Raw genomic sequence first — 21,672 nt, forward strand, 5'->3', positions numbered from 1 at the left:
GACCGGATGCCATGATCTTAGTTTTCTGAATGTTGAGGTTTAAGCCAACTTTTTCACTCTCCTTTTTCACTTTCATCAAGAGTCTCTTTAGTTCTTCTTCACTTTCTGCCATAAGGGTGGTGTCATCTGCATATCTGAGGTTATTGATATAATCTGTTACAGTAGCAACAAGAAATTAATTTAGTGGGTATTGGCACCATTAAGATATGAAGGGGTAGGAGAAGATTTGGGGACAAGAAAAATTTATGTTTTGAATATGTAAAGTTTATAGAGCCCAAGTGCAGATGTAAAATAAATAGCTGGGTATTTGAGGCTGCAGCTTAGGAGGGACATCTGGGCTGGGGAAAGAGACCTGGGGTTTCAGGAGATTTGGAAGCCATAAAATTGAATGAAGGATGAGAGTGAGAAGAATAGAAGATGGAGGATTCTTGGAAGGCAGGCCAAGAAAGAAAAGCAGAGGCACTCTTGAAGGAGAGAGAAGGAGTGATTGGCAAGGATTAACCAAGGGATTGACGTCCCCTCACAAAGGTGGGAAAGGAATAACATAGGAAGACTCTGTTTCACTGCTTACTCCCTGGGGTTTGCTCTCTATTTTCTGCCTTGCCTGAATCCCCAGTTTGTCTGGGCAGCCTCGGGAGGTGGGGTCTCATCACTCCCAGGAGCCCCGAGAGGAGCGCTGAGGGAGCACAGACGGGAGCGTGCCTCCAGAGCAGCTGCGCCATCAGCCGGGAGCGGAGCAGCGACCTGGCCCCTGTCTCAGGAGAACGTGTGGGGTCCTCAGGGGACAGAGGGCAGCAGGACGGCAGGTCAGAGCTGTCTTTTTCACTTCTTTGGCATTCAGCCCGGGGGCCTAGACTTATCCTGTGCTGAGTAAACAGTATCGGGCCGTTCACCTGGGGGTTGATGAGGCAAGTGTGGGCCCCTAAGCAGAGCTGCAAGGTCCAGGTCATGCTGGGAAGATGCAGGACCGAGCTGACTCATCTCCTCGGCTCAGCGGTAAAGGCCGAGGGGCTCCTTTAAGCGTCCTTCCTTTGAAAACATTCATAAATAAATGTATCACTTAGGAATGCTCTTCAATAACAAGAAACAGAAAAGCTAACTTACAAGGGCTTAAACAAATTGGGATTTATTTTCCTTACTGGAGGTTGTCAGTAGCTGGCATTGGTTTGCTGCTGCTGCTACTAAGTCGCTTCAGTCGTGTCCGACTCTGTGCGACCCCATAGACGGCAGCCCACCAGGCTCTCCTGTCCCTTGGATTCTCCAGGCAAGAACACTGGAGTGGGTTGCCATTTCCTTCTCCAGTGCATGAAAGTAAAAAGTGAAAGTGAAGTCGCTCAGTCGTGTCCGACTCTTAGCGACCCCATGGACTGCAGCCTACCAGGCTCCTCTGTCCATGGGATTTGCCAGGCAAGAGTACTGGAGTGGGGTGCCATTGCCTTCTCCAGGCATTGGTTTAGGGCACTATAATATTAGGGATAACAATCTTGTATTTTTCTTGACCTTTTCCTCAGAGTCGCAATAGTTTTGCCATAGCTCCAAGTATTACATCCCTGTTCAGGGTGGACAACAGAGGGGAAGAGTTATAACTATCCTATTTATTAAAAACAAAGGTTTCCCAAAACCCAAACAGGGTTTTGCTATCTCTAATGGGCCAGGACATTGTCAAAAGTCACCTACAGCTACCGACGATAAAAAGGTGGTTTTAGTTTTTCCAGCCTCTAGAGTGAAGACTCGGAGAAGGCAATGGCAACCCACTCCAGTACTCTTGTCTGGAAACTCCCATGGACAGAGGAGCTGGTAGGCTGCAGCCCATGGGGTAGTGAAGAGTCGGACATGACTGAGCGACTTCACTTTTCACTTGCATGCATTGGAGAAGGAAATGGCAACCCACTCCAGTATTCTTGCCTGGAGAATCCCAGGAACAGAGGAGCCTGGTAGGCTGCCGTCTATAGGGTTGCACAGAGTCGGACACGACTGAAGTGACTTAGCAGCAGCAGCAGCAGCAGCAGAGTGAAGACTGGCCTGGGAATGAGATTTGGAGTGGGTATGGGATAAGCTACTCAAATTGCCTCTTTTTTAAATTAATTAATTAATTAATTTAAAGTAAATTTTTGGCCGCTCTGGGTCTTCCTTGCTGTGCGTGGGCTTCCTCCAGTTGCAGCGAGCGTGGGCTACGCTCTAGTTGAGGTGTGCGGGCATTGTGGTGGCTCCTCTTGCCGGGGAGCTCCGGCTCTAGGGTGTGAGGGCTTCAGTAGCTGTGGCGCATGGGCTTGTCTGCCCTGCGGCATGTGGAGTCTTTCCAGAGCAGGGATGGAACCTGTGTCCCTTGTATCGGCAGGTGGATTCTCAACCACTGGACCCCCAGGGAAGTCCTCAAATTGCCTCTTTCTAGAGGAGGTCTTTTGATCCTTTTGAGGGCAGCTGGGGTATAATGGGCCTCTTGCCCTGTCAAGGACCCCCTCACCCACCACAACAGGCAGACTCTGGATGATTTATCAAGGCACCTGGCACCATGGCCCACTAACATCTCCCTCTGTGGGGGTTCCTGTCTCACAGAGCCACACCATCTGAAGAAGAGGGTGAAGTCTGTCTTAACTTTCAAGTAATGAAACTTAGCACAGCTTTTGTTTGTTATTGTTTTTGACCACGCCGCATTGCATGCAGGATTTTAGTTCCCTGACCAGGGATTCAACCTGTGCCCCCTGCGGTAAGAAGCAGGACTCTTAACCACAGGACCACCAGGGAAGTCCCAGGACTATTGTTTTTGGTCACAGATACATAGTCAGTTAACTCAGAGAGGAAGTAGTCAAACCAGTTGTCTGGGATGGCCACTAGTTCTCATCTTTCAACCAGCCGCTGGGCCCTGATGAGGTAGCTGGTGTCCAGGTCTGAGGGTACCTGAGGGCCTCGTGCCAGGCGGCTCTGCCCTCTCCTCCTCTCCTCATCTCTGGCTCTGCTGCCACCTCATCCCACCTGACAGCTACACCTTAGTTTGAGCTACCTTCTCATTTCTCTCTCTCGTTTGCAGATGCAGTATCTCTGAAACGGACAATGTCGACAGCCTGATCACCCACCTACTGTCTGCTCCACTGTGGCAGGCTGGCAGGGAGAGCCAGATCCTAACCACAGTCCCAGGCTGGGTGCACACACACTGCTGGGAATAGTCCCCAGATTAGTGCAGTGTTATCAGATGTGGCGGGAGAGTGTGGAGGAGACGGCTCTGCCTGCTCCCGCTGGGAAAGAGGATTCGGGAAAAACCCAGATGGACCTTCATATGTGACTTGGACTTGGTGCTCAGTGGGTGCTTGCCCATGTGAACAAGAAGGCACTCGCCCATTCTCAAGCATGCCTGGGGGTCTCCTGCTTGAGTGGGTAAGTTACTGCTTGTGCTGAGCTAAAGGGCACATGCTGCGGAAGCTGCCGAACCTGGACCTGCTAGGTGACAGCCCGCAGCCTGCCTGGGGGTGCACCCAGAGCAGGAGCTTCACCTAGCGAGGAAGTGCAGTTCCTGTGCTTAATGGACAAGCACTCACCTCAACCCTATTTCCTGAATGCAAACAACCTGAGAAGGGGTGATGAGGGGTGCAGGGCAGGGGCAGGCTGATACAGACAGAATTTCAAAAGGTCTGGCTTAGACTCCCTGCTGTGCTGGTAAGGGTGTGGATGAAGCTGTTGGTAGGAATACAAACTGGCCTAGAGGTTTGGAGGGGACAGTTTGACGTTATCTACCAAATTTTAAATGGGTATGCCCATGTGCCACAGATATATTTCCACACATTTGTTAACAAAGTTACTCTGAGTCTGGAGCAGAATTTGGGGGAGTTGGCGGACATACATTTTTCAAATTCATACCCTTTTATATTTGCATTTCTTGATAATGAGCAACTACTACCTTTCTATTAATAATTATAAACATAGTAAGTGCTACTATCATCTCCTTGGTTCAGAGGTGTTATCAGTATAGCTATTATTATCACCCTGGAAGGAATTCTGGCCTGAGGGCTTCTGAATTCCACAGGTAGAAATTTTTGAGTCAGGACGGGTCACTGGGGACAAGATGCATCTGGTAAGGAGACTTGGGGGTCCAATCGGAGAGGGCAGAGCACCCAGTCTTCTTTGCTTGGGCTGCCTCAAGCTCTCAGCTGGGACCTGGGGCCCCAGCACCCAGTTTATTAAATTGAAGAAATAGAAAATAAAATATATTAACAGCAGTTCATGAAAAAATAAAGTACATTCTTAAAAGAAATAAAAAGGTTATTAAAATGGTGTAGAAAGAAGTGTGCAGCTAAATGATGAAAGGAACTAAAAATAACTCCCAACTTGGCCCGCAGATCTCCAGTAAGTGTCAGGCCTGAGGCTGCTGAATGGACAATGGGAACCCCGGAGGTTCCCAAAGGCACTGACCCAGAGGGTGGGCTGAGGTTGCAGGTCTGCCCTCCGCTGCTCTGTCTTCCGTGAGGACATGGGTGGCACCCTAGGACTGCTCACAGCTGAGCTGGAGGCTGGTGGGACCATCCAGATAAAACCTGCGTGAAGGACTGGGCCCCTCAGAAAGACACTGGGATGTGGAGAAATGCATGACATAAACCAGTTATGAGCAGGCACATTCTCTGAGCGTTCCCAGCCTCATTCTCGGCCCTCCTCTGCTCCCCAGGGCTGCCTTCACCTTCCTGCAGTGGGAGGATACCTTATCGTTGGAACCCCAAAGCACTCTCAGGCCCGCTTTTCCCAGGTCTCCCTCTTGGGGTAGCTAACAGAATGTGCACCCCTTCAAGATAAAAGAGCTAGTCTAGGACTTGGACCGGCTCTGAGTAAAGGGTTTAACCAGCCTCTCCCCATTTCCTACATTTCCCAGAGTTGGATTCTTCAGTGTGGCCTAACCCCTTGAGAAGACTTCAGCATTCTCCCTGGGGGGCCTAAATTTATCAGCCTGGCTGTTCAAGGGCATCTCTGCCAGGTGGGGAGAATATAGTGCCCAGCTCTCCTTCTGGTAGCTTCTCTCTGGGCCCCCCTGTAGCCATAGCTGAAAAGGGCCACATCTTCACTCATCCCTGAGTTACAGGAACAATGCCTTCCACAACCCTATAGAAAAGAAATATAGGCACCTTGGGAAAAGATTAAACACATATTGCTGCATCCTCAGCTCATGAAAGGATGACAAGTACCTGTATGTGGAGACGGTGAAAGAGATTTATGCTGGCTTATTGAATTCCAGGGTTTGGTTTCCCAGAGCAAAGAAATATCGGCCCAGAAAAAGATCTCCACCACTTAGAATGGTTTCCTGCTTTGAGACCAGGGGTTTTCCAAGGCTTCAAAAGTCCTATGACCAATTCTTTGTTAAGTCTTGTGTTTGAATTTTGAGGGCTCCTCACCACCTAGAAATCTGAAGGAAAGAAATTTTCTTTGGTACAGAGCAATCTGGCTTCAGGGAAGGGAAGGGATAAATTATCTCTGCTTGCTCTTCCAAACCCCAGGGGTCTTTTCCCTATCACTAAAAAAATAGCACAATAAGAATAAAAATGAGAAGATAAGATGAGATCAAAGAATGTGATGTAAAATTATAAAGGACAAAATAGAGATGAGGAATGATCAAGGTAAGTAAAACAGAGATAGAGGACTAACAGATTAAAAGAATAAAAAAGAAATGAGCTTCAAAATTACATACAAAATATAATCAGCAATTTATAAGATTAGGAGCTGTTATAAAAACAAAGAAGGTTTATGGTGTTCAACAGATCAAGGCAATCAGGGATGTACAGTCAGCAGGAGTCTTCCTTGTCTCTCACACAGAGTCAGGGTTTGAACCACATTTAGCCACTGACAACCCTTCTAAATTACATCTATCGATACCACTGGAACTTTGCCCTGATTTTTGCTGATATCTGTAGGGTAGTATCCTCTTTATTTTTCTGCCAGGGTTTCCCAAAGCAAATTTTATTTGAAACTAGTAAAGTATAGGTTCACAATGCCCAAGTCTCCATTCTAAAATTCAAAAAGCCCTAAAAACCAAGAATTTGCCTTCTCTTATCTGGAGACATAACCTGATCTGGCCAGAATTCACTCAGTGGCAAAACCCAACTGAATGGAAGTGAAGCTATCTCTATGAGGAATATTCATGTATTGCCTTGCAGAAACATTGATATGTTTGATTACTAGGGAATGCTGGTGCTTGCATGGAGGGTTGTATAATATAGATTGTATGTACCTTATTGTTTTTCTGAAATTCTGAAACACATCTGGCCCCAAGGTTTCAGGTAAGAGATTGTGGACCAGAATCGAAATCCTCCACCAGAAGATAGAAGAATGGATGCATAAACAGTGGTGTGTTTACACAGTGGAATATTACACAGCAATGACAATGACTTACCTACACTACGTGCTGGTTGATAGAATGAAGCCGGACACAAAAACATATCTGTTGAAAGGCTCAAGACCATGTTGCTTTTCTTTATTCACTTCAGGTAAGGAATTCGCCTGCAATCCTTGGGTTTGATCTTTGGGTCAGGAAGATCCTCTGGTGGAGGAAATGGCAACCTACTCCAGTATTCTTGCCTGGGAAATCCCATGGACAGAGGAGCCTCGTAGGTTACAGTCCATGGGGGTTGGAAAGAGTCAGACATGCCGGAGCACGCGCGCATACACACACACACACACACACACACACACACACACACAGAAGTCGCTCAGTCCTGTCTGACTCTTTGCGACCCCATGGATTGTAGCCCACCAGGCTCCTCGGTCCATGAGATTTTCCAGGCATGAATACTGGAGTGGGTTGCCGTTATGATTCAAATGCAAGACATACAACCAGGTAGGATTTCTTGCAGCAAATACAGGCCAGGACCCTGACTACCTCTTCACCTCGGTTGACCTCCATGGGTAATGCACACCATTGTCCCCCCACGCTTTCAGTCCTGCCACCAGCGCTGAGCTCCCTCCCTTTCTACCTTTCTCTCTCAGCCTTTATCTCCAGTGCCTCTTTGCTTTCCCTGGGGTGGAGTAGCTCATGGATGGTGGCAATCTTGTCTTTTCATGCTTTTGTCCTGACTCCATCTGGGGTCCCTCCCCACCCTCTTCCCTGGCCATTCACATAATTCACATAGGTATTTTATCTTCCTTCATTTCCTGTCCTCCTTGGCTTGACAGGGCTGCTGATCCCCACGCAGCCTGCTCTCTTCCTGTCCTTGTGTCTCCACTGTCTGATCCTTGGGATCGGCTGGGTTTAGGCTTTTGTTTGGGCCGCAGGGCTTTCTCTCTGCCTCTGCCTCTCTTTCCCACCACCCTCCCTTCCTTCCCCCTCATCTTGATGTCTTTTGTGGGACGTGCACTTTTATCTTCTTTTGATTTGCTCTCTCCTCTTTGTAGAGGGAGAATGAAAGGCTCGGCTAATTGTAGCAGGAGGGCAGGGACGCCGTGTTCCCCTTCCCAGCGTCTTCCCCACCAGGCTGAGCAGGAAGGGAAATGAGGGCAATTCAGACTCTCACCTGCTCCCCAGTCAGCTCCAGATCTCTCTCCCACATGGGCTTTTCTTCCGCAGTTTTCTAAGTGGAAATGAAACAGTCCTGGAGCCCCTCAGCACCACCTCCACTAAGACCCCCTGGACCCACCACTCTCTCATTTATGTGTCACTGCACTCTGGCGTGTGCCAGCCATCATGGAAAGTGCCGGGCACAGAGTGGTGAACCAGACGGATGTATACTTTCTGTTTTCACAAGTCACAGGCGTTAAGTGGGTCGAGGATATGATAAGGGAATTACAGTAATGTCTCCAACAGAGGACCTGAGCTCAGAATGGGGGTAGTGATCATCACTGATGAAGCAATGCTAAGCTGGGAACTGACTTGGAGGAGTTCGGTGAGAGAGGGGAGGAAAACAGGTCCTAAATAGAGGCAGCATTCAGTCCAATGGGGAGAAAGCATGCTGATTTAAATTTATTATATGAATTTATAGAGCATAAACTGCTGAGGGGCTGGAGATAGAGTCTTGTAAGCAGCCTGCAGTTTATCCTAAGGATGCAGGGAAGTCATGGAAGTGTTTTGAATGAGGATGTTGGACAGATGATATCTGTGTTTGGGGTGTATGCAGAATAGAATACAGTGAGACTGGAAGAAGGATTAGGATGTATATTCACTTCCTACCACTTCAGTAAATTGCCACAAATCTGGTGGCTTAAAACACAACTGTATTATCTTACAGTTCTGGAGGTCAGAAGTCTAAAGTCAGACTCACTGGGCTAAAGCTAAGATGTTGGGTAGGATGTTTCCTTCTGGAGGTTTAAGAGCAGTCCATTTTCTTTTCTTTTTCAGCTTCCAGAGGGTGCATCCTTTGGGTTCTGGTCCCTTCTTCCATATTCAAGGAGTTTCATGCCAGTCTCTGCCTCCATTGTCAGGTCCCCTCTCCATGCCCGACCTTCACGCCTTTCTCTTATAAGGACCCTTGTGAATACTTTGGGGCCACTCAGATAATCCAGGATGCTTTGGGGCCACTCAGATAATCCCATCTCAAGATCCTAATTTATTCACATTTGCAAAGTCCCTTTTCTGAGGATTAGGACATGGATGTCTTTTGGGGCCCTTCTTCTGCCCATCATAGGAGGCTATGGTGGAATTTCAGGCAGGACATAATGATAGCTTAAACTGAGTAGGAGCAATGGAGATGGAGCCAAGAAGACTGATTTGAGATAACTTTAGGAGGTATACTAATTGTTGACTAATTTGATGTGGGAGATGAAGGAGGATGAGCAGGGATCACTTCTCACTTTTGGATTCCAGGAACTGACCAGATAGGGATATCTGGGATATACAAGATAGAGAAAAGAAGAGAAATCCCAGATGTGGGGGATGGAAAAAACAGGGTGAGATGAGTGTCCGCTACCGCTGAGACATCTAAGAAGGAAGAGCCAGAGGGCAGGTGGGCATGTATTTGAAGGCCAGAAGAAGGGTCTGAAGAGGGTGATATAAGTTAGACTGAGGTGACTCTACTTTAGTAGAGTAGACCTGAAAAACCCAGCATTCAAGGCACGGGAATAATACAAGGAACCATAGAAGGACATTCAGAGTAAATAGCCAGAGACATAAGGAGACAACCAGGAGAGTTGTCTTGTTGCAGAAGACAAGTATCACAGTTTTAAAACATGTCCACTAATTCATTGATACAATAGGAGATCAGACTATGTCACCCCAAAATATGCCATTTAGGCATAAAGAATGTTGTTGTTCAGTCACTAAGTCATGTCTGATTCTTTGTGACCACATGAAATGCAGCACATCAGGCTTCCCTGTCCTTCACTATCTCCTGGAGTTTGTTCAAACTCATGTCTATTGAGTCAGTGATGCCATCTAACTGTCTAATGCTCTGTTGCCCACTTCTCCTGCCCTCAGTCTTTCCCAGCATCAGGGTCTTTTCCAGTAAGGTGGCTCTTTGCTTCAGGTGGCCAAAGTATTAGAGCTTCAGCTTCATCATCAGTCCATTTAATGAATATTCTTGCTGTCCAAGGGACTCACAAGAGTCTTCTCCAGCACCAGGCATAAAGATTATGTTGAACTAAAGACAACTGATAAACAGCAAACACCAGGGAAAAAAAAATTCTCTGTCCTCCCCAATTCAGTTCAGTTCAGTCACTCAGTCGTGTCCGACTCTTTGCGACCCCATGAATTGCAGCATGCCAGGCCTCCCTGTCCATCACCAACTCCCGGAGTTTACCCAGACTCATGTCCATTGAGTCGGTGATGCCATCCAGCCATCTCATCCTCTGTCGTCCCCTTCTCCTCCTGCCCCCAATCCCTCCCAGCATCAGAGTCTTTTCCAATGAGTCAACTCTTCGCATGAGGTGGCCAAAGTACTGGAGTTTCAGCTTTAGCATCATTCCTTCCAAAGAAATCCCAGGGCTGATCTCCTTCAGAATGGACTGATTGGATCTCCTTGCAGTCCAAGGGACTCTCAAGAGTCTTCTCCAACACCACAGTTCAAAAGCATCAATTCTTCGGCTCTCAGCCTTCTTCACAGTCCAACTCTCACATCCATACATGACTACTGGAAAAACCATAGCCTTGACTAGACAGACCTTTGTTGGCAAAGTAATGTCTCTGCTTTTGAATATGCTATCTAGGTTGGTCATAACTTTCCTTCCAAGGAGTAAGCGTCTTTTAATTTCGTGGCTGCAGTCACCATCTGCAGTGATTTTGGAGCCCCCCAAAATAAAGTCTGACACTGTTTCCCCATCTATTTGCCATGAAGTGATGGGACCAGACGCCATGATCTTAATTTTCTGAATGTTGAGCTTTAAGCCAACTTTTTCACTCTCCTCTTTCACTTTCATCTGAGATTATTGATATTTCTCCTGGCAATCTTGATTCCAGCTTGTGCTTCTTCCAGCCCAGCGTTTCTCATGATGTATTCTGCATATAAGTTAAATAAGCAGGGTGACAATATACAGCCTTAACGTACTCCTTTTCCTATTTGGAACCAGTCTGTTGTTCCATGTCCAGTTCTAACTGTTGCTTCCTGACCTGCATACAGATTTCTCAAGAGGCGGGTCAGGTCTGGTATTCCCATTACTTTAAGAATTTTCCAGTTTATTGTGATCCACACAGTCAAAGGCTTTGGCATAGTCAATAAAGCAGAAATAGATGTTTTTCTGGAACTCTCTTGCTTTTTCCTTGACCCAGCAGATGTTGGCAATTTGATCTCTGGTTCCTCTGCCTTTTCTAAAACCAGCTTGAACATCCGGAAGTTCACGGTTCACGTATTGCTGAAGCCTGGCTTGGAGAATTTTGAGCATTACTTTACTAGCGTGTGAGATGAGTGCAATTGTGTGGTAGTTTGAGCATTCCTTGGCATTGCCTTTCTTTGGGATTGGAATGAAAACGGACCTTTTCCAGTCCTGTGGCCACTGCTGAGTTTTCCAAATTTGCTGGCATATTGAGTGCAGCACTTTCACAGCATCATCTTTCAGGACTTGAAATAGGTCAACCAGAATTCCATCACCTCCACTAGCTTTGTTCGTAGTGATGCTTTCTAAGGCCCACTTGACTTTACATTGCAGGATGTCTGGCTCTAGGTGAGTGATTATCTTGGTCATGAAGATTTTTTTTGTACAGTTCTTCTGTGTATTCCTGCCACCTCTTCCTAATATCTTCTGCTTCTGTTAGGTCCATACCATTCCTGCCCTTTATCGACCCCATCTTTGCATGAAATGTTCCCTTGGTATCTCTAATTTTCTTGAAGAGATCTCTAGTCTTTCCCATTCTGTTGTTTTCCTCTTTCTTTGCATTGATTGCTGAGGAAGGCTTTCTTATCTCTCCTTGCTCTTCTTTGGAACTCTGCATTCAGCTGCTTATATCTTTCCTTTTCTCCTTTGCTTTTTGCTTCTCTTTTTTTCACAGCTATTTGTAAGGCCTCCCCAGACAGCCATTTTGCTTTTTTGCACTTCTTTTCCATGGGGATGGTCTTGATCCCTGTCTCCTGTACAATGTCATGAACCTCTATCCATAGTTCATCAGGCAGTCTATCTATCAGATCTAGTCCCTTAAATCTATTTCTCACTTCCACTGTGTAATCATAAGGGATTTGATTTAGGTCATACCTGAAGGATCTAGTGGTTTTCCCTACTTTCTTCAATTTACATCTGAATTTGGCAATAAGGAGTTCATGATCTGAGCCACAGTCAGCTCCCGGTCTTGTTTTTGCTGACTGTATAGAGCTTCTCCATCTTTGGCTGCAAAGAATATAATCAATCTGATTTTGGTGTTGACCATCTGGTGATGTCCATGTGTAGAGTCTTCTCTTGTGTTGTTGGAAGAGGGTGTTTGCTATGACCAGTGCATTTTCTTGGCAAAACTCTATTAGCCTTTGCCTTGCTTCATTCCGTATTCCAAGGCCAAATTTGCCTGTTACTCCAGGTGTTTCTTGACTTCCTACTTTTGCATTCCAGTCCCCTATAAAGAAAAGGACATCTTTTTTGGGTGTTAGTTCTAAAAGGTCTTGTAGGTCTTCATAGAACCATTCAACTTCAGCTTCTTCAGCATTACTGGTTGGGGCATAGACTTGGATTACTGTGATATTGAATGGTTTGCCTTGGAAACGAACAGAGATCATTCTGTCATTTTTGAGATTGCATCCAAGTAGTGCATTTCGGACTCTTTTGTTGACCGTGATGGCTACTCCATTTCTTCTAAGGGATTCTTGCCCAGAGTAGTAGATATAATGGTCATCTGAGTTAAATTCACCCATTCCAGTCCATTTTAGTTTGCAGATTCCTAGAATGTTGACATTCACTCTTGCCATGTCTTGTTTGACCACTTCCAATTTGCCTTGATTCATGGACCTGACATTCCGGGTTCCTATGCAATATTGCTCTTTACAGCATCGGACCTTGCTTCTATCACCAGTCACATCCACAGCTGGGTATTGTTTTTGCTTTGGCTCCATCCCTTCATTCTTTCTGGAGTTATTTCTCCACTGACCTCCAGTAGCAATTTGGGCACCTACCAACCTGGAGGCTTCCTCTTTCAGTATCCTATCATTTTGCCTTACTGTTCATGGGGTTCTCAAGGCAAGAATACTGAAGTGGTTTGCCATTCCCTTCTCCAGTGGAGCACATTCTGTCCTCCCCGACTGTTTGTCTCAAAGGAGGCTTGAATTCTTAATCACCAGAGACTCTTATTATTAATTACCAGAGACTTACTGTTATCTCTTCATTGCCTAGAGACAGCACCAAAAGGACTGCATAACAAACCTTACTGAAATAACTCTTTCTTCCTTTAATTTTCTGGATATATTTACTTTGTACAATTTGCCATTCCTGGAAGCTTGAAACCCTTATTCTTTGTCTTATTGCTTCTCTACAAATTTATTTATTTTTGTTGAGATGCTATAAGCCCAAGTTCTAACCACCCCTTTGAGTTACTCATCATCCTTTTCCTGAATATATGAGCTCTGCAAGTAATAATAAGTTCTGTCTCTTGTTAAAGTCTTTTGTCAGTCTAATTTTCAGGGCTTCAGCAATCAACCTAAAAGTGTAGAGAAAGAAAGTTTTATTTCCTCCTTTATCATACTCCTTCCTTTAAAAGATGGACTTTAGGAACTCCCCTGGCTGTCTAGTGATTGGAACTCCATACTTCCACTTCAGGGGGCAAGGGTTTGATTCCTGATTGGGAAACTAAGATCCTGCAACCCACATGCTGCATCTTGAATGATGTCCAGTGTGGCCAAAAAACTAAAAAATTTAAAAAGTAAAAGGTGGAGTTTAATTCTGACTGCTTTGAATGTGGGCTACACTTATTGACTCACTTCTAAGAAATAGAATAAAGCAAAAGGGACAATGTGTGAACTCAGAGGTGAGGTCATCAAATGACGGCAAAGTCCTGCTCTTTCTTTCTGGGGGAAATTATGCCATGTTGTAAGATCACACAAACCGCTTATGAAGGCATTCTCATGATAAAGGACTAAACCTTCTAGCTGAGAACCAGAGAGGAACTGGGTCCTCTGCCAAAAACCAGAGGAATGAGCCATCTTTGTGTACCCCCAGCCCTAGTCTAGCCTTCAGATGCCTGCAGCCTTGGCCAACATCCTAACCATAATTATACGAGAGACTTTGAACAAAAGCACCCAGAATATACTCTGCAATTTCTGACTTACAGAAAGCATGAAATAATAAATATATGATGTTTTAGGTGACTAAAGTTTTGGAGTAATTTGTTACATGACAACAGATAACTAATACAACAAAGAAAAAGTATTTCAAGGGAAGAGTGATCAAGCATGGCCATGCAACTAAGAAGTGAAGTAGAAATTAGTAGGTTGTACTGTTAGGGGAAACACACTGCCTGAAACTGCCCACTCTGGCCCGGCACCATGGTAACCATTTGTGTGAGTTATTTTATGATAGGAGGTCCTCGTAAGGAACACAGAACTAACAAGCCACCACCAACCAGAAGAATTCAGGAAAGGCCAAAAGGTCACTTGTCCTACCACCTTCCAGAATCCTTCTCACTGGCACCCATCTTGGCTGAGCAATGTGTACACACCACTCTGATTCAGAGTGATTGGCCAGAGACAACCTGGAAACTAATCCCATCATCATGAGACTGAGATCCATGTGGCAGAGCAGTCCTCCTGGGTTCCCTTTCCCCACTGCTGTCTGCTCAGGCATCCCCTTCACAGTAAAGTTTCTTGCTTTGCCAGCATGTGTGTCTCCTTGGGGCTTGCCTCACAGCTCAGTTGGTAAAGAATCCATCTGTGATGCAGGAGACCTCAGTTCAATTCCTGGGTCGGGAAGATCCACTGGAGAAGGGATAGGCTACCCACTCTAGTATTCTTGGGGTTCCCTTGTGGCTCAGCTGGTAAAGAATCTGCCTGCAATGCAGGAGATCTGGGTTTGACTCCTGGGTTGGGAAGATCCCCTGGAGAAGGGAAGGCTACCCACTCTAGTATTCTGGCCTGGAGAATTCCATGGACTGTATAGATAATTCATTTCTGAATGTTAGACAAGAACCCCCTTTTGGGTCCTGAAAGGACCCTTTCCTACAACAGTACCCATAGTAACTTTCTGGTGGGTACTAAAATCCAGAGTTGAGGAAAGCTAAATAAATTTTGTAGGAGTTCCTTTGTTCCCAAACTCAAGTTTAGCTACTCTAAAGCTAAAGCTTATACCTGAGAGACGAGTGTTGGTTGGAAGGAAATGTTGCTTTATTCAGGAGGCTGGCAACATGGGGAGAAGAAGGACTTGTGTCCAAGAACCAACTCTGAAGATTCTGCTGGACTATGAAAGTTTTTAAAGGGATAAAGGGGAAGTTAACCACAGTAAATCATTTGAGGAGAGGGTCAGAGTCTTCATTATTTTCCACTGCAGACAGACTCTTTTGATTGGTTGGTGGTAAGGTAACAGGGTGGTGTTCCAGGAAACTTGGACTCAGCCTGAAGTTACCATCCTCTTCCTGGGTCGGGGCTCTAGTTCCTGCAGAAGAACTCAGAGATATTTTTATGTGTATACTTTAAGGAAAAACCAGGACCCTGCTTTATGCTGCTCTATTGTTTCTTGATTGCTTCCCTTTTGTTTTTATAATCCCTCCCTTTCCTGATTAGCAACTGTTTGAATCTGCCCTTTGGAACTCAGGGAGAGTCAAGGAGGCTGAATGAAGCCTTTTTCCTACAAATGCAAAACAAGAGATGCAGAAAGCATTTATACCTGGGACAGCCTCACAGAGTTCTGCTCAGTTTTACCTTGGCCAGAATGAGTTCACCCTGGTTATTTAACTTATACGCAGAATATATCATGCAAAAGGCTGGGCTGGATGAATCACAAGCTGGAATCAAGATTGCTGGGAGAAATACCAACAACCTCAGATATGCAGATGATACCACTCTAATGGCAGAAAGCGAAGAGGAACTAAAGAGCCTCTTGTTGAGAGTGAAAGAAGAGAATGAAAAAGCTGGCTTAAAACTCATCATTCGAAAAACAAAGATCTGGTCCCATCATTTCATGGCAAAAAGATGGGGGAAAATGGAAACAGTGACAGACTTTATTTTCTTGGGCTCCAAAATCTCTGCAGATGGTGACTGCAGCCATGACATTAAAAGACTCTTGCTCCTTGGAAGAAAAGCTGTGACAAACCTAGACAGTGTCTAAAAAGCAGACACATCACTTTGCTGACAAAGGACCATAGAGTCAAAATTATGGTTTTTCCAGTAGTCGTGTATGGATGTGAGAGTTGGACCATAAAGAAGTCTGAGTGCCAAAGAATTGATGCTTTCTAGCTGTGGTGCTGGAGAAGACTCTTGAGAGTCCCTTGGACAGCAAGTAGATCAGACTAGTGAATCCTAAAGGATATCAGCCCTGAATATAAATTGGAAGGACTGATGCTGAAGCTAAAACTCTAATACTTTGACCACCTGATGCAAAGAACTGACTCATTGGAAAAGACTCTGATGCTGGTAAAGATTGAGGGCAGGAGGAGAAGGTGGCAACAGACCATGAGATGGTTGGATGGCATCACTGAGTCAATGGATATGAGTTTGGTCAAACTCCAAGAGATAGTGAAGGACAGGGAAGTGTGGTGGGCTGCAGTTCATAGGATCACAGTCAGATGGGACTTAGTGACCGCACAACGACAGAATGAGTTCCACTATGTGAAACTAACAGTCATTTGTTTTTTTCACTGATGTATTGCTGGAAAGAAAGAAAAGGAAGGAGCATCTGGAAGCTGACCTAGCATCAGTCCCACTTATAAGCTGGTTTTGGTCCATCACAATGTGAATTTTGAAGAGCTTTATTTTTTTTTTTTTCAATGGTACCAAGGACTTTTAAGCTCTGGACAGGAAGCTTATAGAGTAAAATCAAATAAATGTTCTCTGTTACTTCTCTGAATTCTTCTGAGTGAAGTCAAGACATCTGTTGATGGCTTTATTATTTTCAGTAAGTGATCCAAAATGATCACTTAGTCAGTCATCACGTGACTGAACAGCTCTTGAGGAGAAAATGTCCCAGGAATCTGACTTCAGCTTCTAGTTCTCAAGTAAAACTTGTTCCTCAAACCATCACAGGACTCTATGCCTAATGACTGATCTTTTCTCAGTTGCGTACTTTTGGACACAGATGAGCCAGTTTGGTGAAAGAATTAAGCCCCAGTGCTCGAGGCACCCACTTTGTGTAATGAATTAACTTCTCTGCTTTGCATTTAAATTGTACTAGTTGTGTACTAGGAGAATTGAGAAAAATCATTACTCAATTTTCTGTGTTCTGGAGTTCAGATGGGGTACCTAGTTGAGAAGGATATTCATATAGGTATGCTGAATTTTACGGTTGCTTTAGCTTAAAGAATTCTGGTTGACTTAGTAAGCTTGAGATTGCTAACTAAGTTGTGAATACTTCGTGTTTAGACACATTTACTATGGGGTCCTTCTTTCCTTTTTACATTTTGTTTATTTTCATCATTTTTTCTTTTAAAAGTTATTTAGTCCTTTTAATCTTTCAGTCTTTAACTTGAACTGATTTGCCACAGTTTAATTGTTCTGAATGTGCCTTGTCTTTTCTTAAACTTTTTATTCTCAATTACAGTTTTTGTTTCTCTTTATCACTATTACCTTTATGGTTATCCTCTCTTTACCTTATCTTTTATTGCAATTTTCATCTGAAAAGTGAAAGTAAAAGTCACTCAGTCATGTCCGACTTTTGCAACCCCGTGGACTATACAGTCCATGGAATTCTCCAGGCCAGAATACTGGAGTGGGTAGCCTATCCCTTCTCCAGCAGATCTTCCCAACCCAAGAATCCAATCGGGGTCTCCTGCATTGCAGGTGGATTCTTTACCAACTGAGTGATCAGGAAAGGTGGTACTTTTTTCTTTTTTTAAAAGATATAATTTTTTTCATTTGTTTATATCTTTTTTCTTTATTTTATCTCTTCATTAATTACTCTTATTTAAACATATTATTTGTTATTTTGCTTTTGCTGCACCATGCAGCCTGAGGGATCTTAGCTCCCCAGCTAAGGTTTAAACTCGTGCATACTGCCTAGGGAGCATGGAGTCTTAACCACTAGACTGCCAAATGGGAGTTACAAACACAGTTCTAAAATGAGCTGTGTTATATATGACCCACTCCATAAACTAAGGAGGCTGAAGTATTATCCCTCTCTAGTTTATCCTTCTAGCTTCCTTCAATGGGCCCAACATTCCCTTCCTGATGAATATATAGGATGAATATATATATATTCAGGCACATTCAGAACAATGAATATATAGGATGAATATATCCTATATATTCATCCTGAATATATACCCTGATTGATATAGGATGCCCACCAGCCAGAAGTTTCCCCATGATCAGGTAGAATTCTAAGATGGTCCCTAAGGTTCCCAGCCCCCAGAATTAGGTCCTGTATAATCCCCAGCCTTGAGTGTATGGGACTTTGGAGGAGGATGGATTTCATTTTCAAGATTAGATTATGTCATATTACAAAGATGAAGGGATTCTGCAGATATAGTTAAGGTTCTAGTCTTTGAATTAATCAGAAGGGAGATTATCCCAGATGGGATGGGCATGACCTAATCATGTAAGCTCTTAAAAGGGACAGGGCCCATCTTAAAACTCAGAAATTTGAAGTATGAAAGAGATTCTGCTGCTGGCCTGGAAGAGGTAGGCTGCCATGTTTAAACAGCCTATGGTCCAAATTGCAAAGGACTTGTGTGTAATCTCTAGTTGCTAAATGCAGTGCCCAGCCAACTGCTAGCCAAAATGTGGATATCTCAGTTATACAACTGCAAGGAAATAAACTTTGCCAACAACCTGAGGGAGCTTGAGACTGGACCTTCCCATAGTTGAGCCTCCAGATAAGGACAGGCTAGATGACATTTTGATTTAAGTCTGTGACACTGTGAGCAGAGGATGCAGCTAAAACATGCCAGACTTCTCACCCACAGAAACTATGAGATGACAACTGAGTGTTGTTTTAAGCCACTAAATGTGTGGTCATTTGATTCATATCAATAAAAACTAATATATTGTGTGATGTCATAATGATAATTTTTTTAACTGCTTAATGGAGCAGTTTGTTCATATTATGCTGTCAAGTTTCTCTCTAAGGAGGTACAGCTTACAACCTCCACCCTCTGTTCTGGTATTATGCAAACCATTTACACACATTACCACATATCAAGAGGGGGAGCTAGGTGAGAAGTTTCATTAGGGGAAGCAGCCTAGACAATTGCTGTTGTTGCTTAGTCGTGTCTGACTCTTTTCGACCCCATGGACTGCAGCATGCCAGACTTCCCTGTCCTTCACTGTATCCTGGAGTGATGCCATCCAACCATCTCATCCTCTGCTTCCCCTTCTCCTCCTGCCCTCAGTCTTTTCCAGCACCAGGGTCTTTCCCAATGAGTGGGCTCTTTGCTTCAGGTGGCCAAAGAATTGGAGCTTCAGCATCAGTCCTTCCAATTTATATTCAGGGCTGACTTCCTTCAGGACTGACTAGTTTGATCTACTTGCTGTTCAAGGGACTCTAAACAGTCTTCTCTAGTACCACAGTTCGAGTTTGAAAGCATCAGTTCTTCAGTGCTCAGCCTTATTTATGGTCCAAGTCTCACATCTGTACATGACTACTAGAAAAACCATAGCTTTGACTCTATGGTCCTTTGTCAGCAAAGTGATGTGTCTGCTTTTTAACATGCTGTCTAGGTTTGTCATAGTTTTTCTTCTAAGGAGCAAAGTGAAGGTTGTTCAGTCATGTCCGACTCATTGCAACCCCGTGGATTAGTCCATGGAATTCTCCAGGCCAGAGTACTGGAGTGGGTAGTCATTTCGTTCTCCATGGGATCTTCCCAACCCTGGTGGTTCAGCTGTTTAAGAAGCCACCTGCAATGCAGGAGATCTGGGTTTGATCTCTGGGTTGGGAACTCAGAAAGTCACTACTGAGTGACTTTCTAAGGAGCAAGCGTCTTTTAATTCCATGGTTAGAGTCACCATCTCAGTAATTTTGGAGCCCCCAAAAATAAAGTCTATCACTGTTTCCATTGTTTCTCCATCTATTTGCCATGAAGTGATGGGACCGGATGCCATGATCTTTGTTTTTTGAATGTTGAGTTTTAAGCCAGCTCTTCACTCTCCTCTTTCACTTTCATTAAGAGGCTCTTTAGTTCTTCGCTTTCTGCCTTAAGGGTGGTGTCATCTGCATATTGGAGGTTATTGATATTTTCTCCTGGCAATCTTGATTTCATCTTGGGCTTCATCTAGCCCAGCGTTTCACACGATGTACTCTGCATATAAGTTAAATAAGCGGGGTGACAATATACAGCCTTGACACACTCCTTTCCCAATTTGGAACTGGTTTGTTGTTCCATGTCCAGTTCTAATTGTTGCTTGTTGACATGCATACAGATTTCTCAGGAGGCAGGTCAGGTGGATTGGTATTCCCATTGCTTTAAGTACTTTCCACAGTTTGTTGTGATCCACGCAGACAAAGGCTTTTTGTCAATAAAGCAGAAGGAGATGTATTTCTGGAACTCTTTTGCTTTTTCAATGATCCAATGGATGTTGACAATTTGATCTCTGGTTCCTCTGCCTTTTCTAAATCCAGCTTGAATATCTGGAAGTTCATGATTCATGTACTGTTGAAGCCTGACTTGGAGAATTTTGAGCATTACTTTACTAGCGTGTGAGATGAGTGTGGTAGTTTGAGCATTCTTTGGCATTGCCTTTCTTTGGGATTGAAGTGAAAACTGACCTTTCCAGTCCTGTGGCCACTGCTGAGTTTTCCAAATTTGCTGGCATATTGAGTGCAGCACTTTAACAGCATCATCTTTTAGAATTTGAAATAGCTCAACTGGAATTCCATCGGTTCCATTAGCTTTGTTCATAGTGGTGCTTCTTAAGGCCCACTTGACTTCCCATTCCAGGATGTTTGGCTCTAGGTGAGTGATCACACCATCGTGGTTATCTGGTGTGATTAACAAAGTGGTTAAAGTTACAAATTAAAAGAATGGGATCTTGAGTCTTCCAATAAGACTCTTTGAAAGGAAGTAAGGTATACATACCCAAACTTGATATCACAATTATACTTTTCCCAAATGTTCAAACAATATGGTTTATCTCATATGATCAGCTTAGAAAGTGACTTTGATACTTCTCTCATTGAAGAGTAGTTTCTATGCCTTCTTCATCTGCAGTAGGCAGACTTGTGACAGAAATAACACTCTGACTTCCAAGGCAAAATCACCAGCATATTCATTCTAGAAGTTTTCACCCACCATGTAAATAGTCTGATTTACAACCACCTAGCTGGGAGCAACCTAAAATCAACCCAAGTAAGGAGGCCACATGGAAAGGCCCTGTGACTCCATGAAGAGAGTGAGATGCCTTGCCAGTTCCAAACTGTTCAGATCTCCAGTGTATCAGCTCTAACCAGTTGACTGCAATTGGCTAAGACTTTATCCTAAGCCACCATTGCCCAGCCAAACTTTACTCAAATTCCTGACCCAACAGAGATCATGAGAGATAATAGAGCAATTGCTGTGGTTTTAACTCTTTAAGTTTTAGGATGATTTGTCACATAGCAACAGATAAGCAGAACATTTGAATTTGAAATCCTTCCTTTAGCCAGCCTGTTCCCTGCATGGTTCTAAGTCCTCAATGGCCTCCCTTCTACTCTTACCTACTCAAGACTTTGCCCTCATAATCTTCTTCAGCAGGATTATGAACAGTCCTCTTGGTGTGTAAATAAGTTGACTCGATCCTCTTCCTTTGTTTTGAGATTTAGGAGAGTTTGGCTAATGTTGGCATTATCCTCAATGGCTCTTCTAGCTCTGAATCAATTGTGTCTTTGCTGGGTTAACAGAGATGAGAAGACCACATATAAAAGATATGCTAGAAATGGGACAAGACGTATGAAATGTGACATTGATTTCAAGGAATTTACAATCTATTTAGTGTTTTTAAAATGTCAGTGATGAACACTCTGTTCAGGAAACTTCAGTGACTCCACGTGGCTCTAGGTAGAATGATCATTTCATTTATTACCCAAATCAGTAGTGTTGAAAGGGAAAGGGGCCACTATTACTAGCTGCCTTGAAACACCAGGCATACATTTAGGAGGATTCTGGGAAAGCAGCACATGTGGCCCTCACAGCTGTGGAACCTTTCGAAGGAGAGGCATGACGTCTCTTATTCATTGTGCTCAGCC

The 21,672-nt window shown here is 44.2% G+C and overlaps 1 long non-coding RNA gene across 1 annotated transcript in view; it reads left to right on the forward strand.

Moving 5' to 3' along the window:
* LOC147357145 (uncharacterized) overlaps positions 1-21,672 on the forward strand; it is a 67,747-nt gene that overhangs the window by 41,768 nt on the left and 4,307 nt on the right. Inside the window, exons 2-3 of the long non-coding RNA XR_015143812.1 lie at positions 3,029-3,372; positions 6,248-6,461. This is a non-coding gene — a long non-coding RNA (uncharacterized LOC147357145). The remainder of the gene's footprint in view (positions 1-3,028; positions 3,373-6,247; positions 6,462-21,672) is intronic.

The sequence above is a fragment of the Bos grunniens genome, chromosome 16 (genome assembly GCF_055505025.1).
Source record: "Bos grunniens cultivar Pamir isolate PY7600 chromosome 16, Bosgru_T2T1.0, whole genome shotgun sequence".
NCBI lineage: Eukaryota > Metazoa > Chordata > Mammalia > Artiodactyla > Bovidae > Bos > Bos grunniens.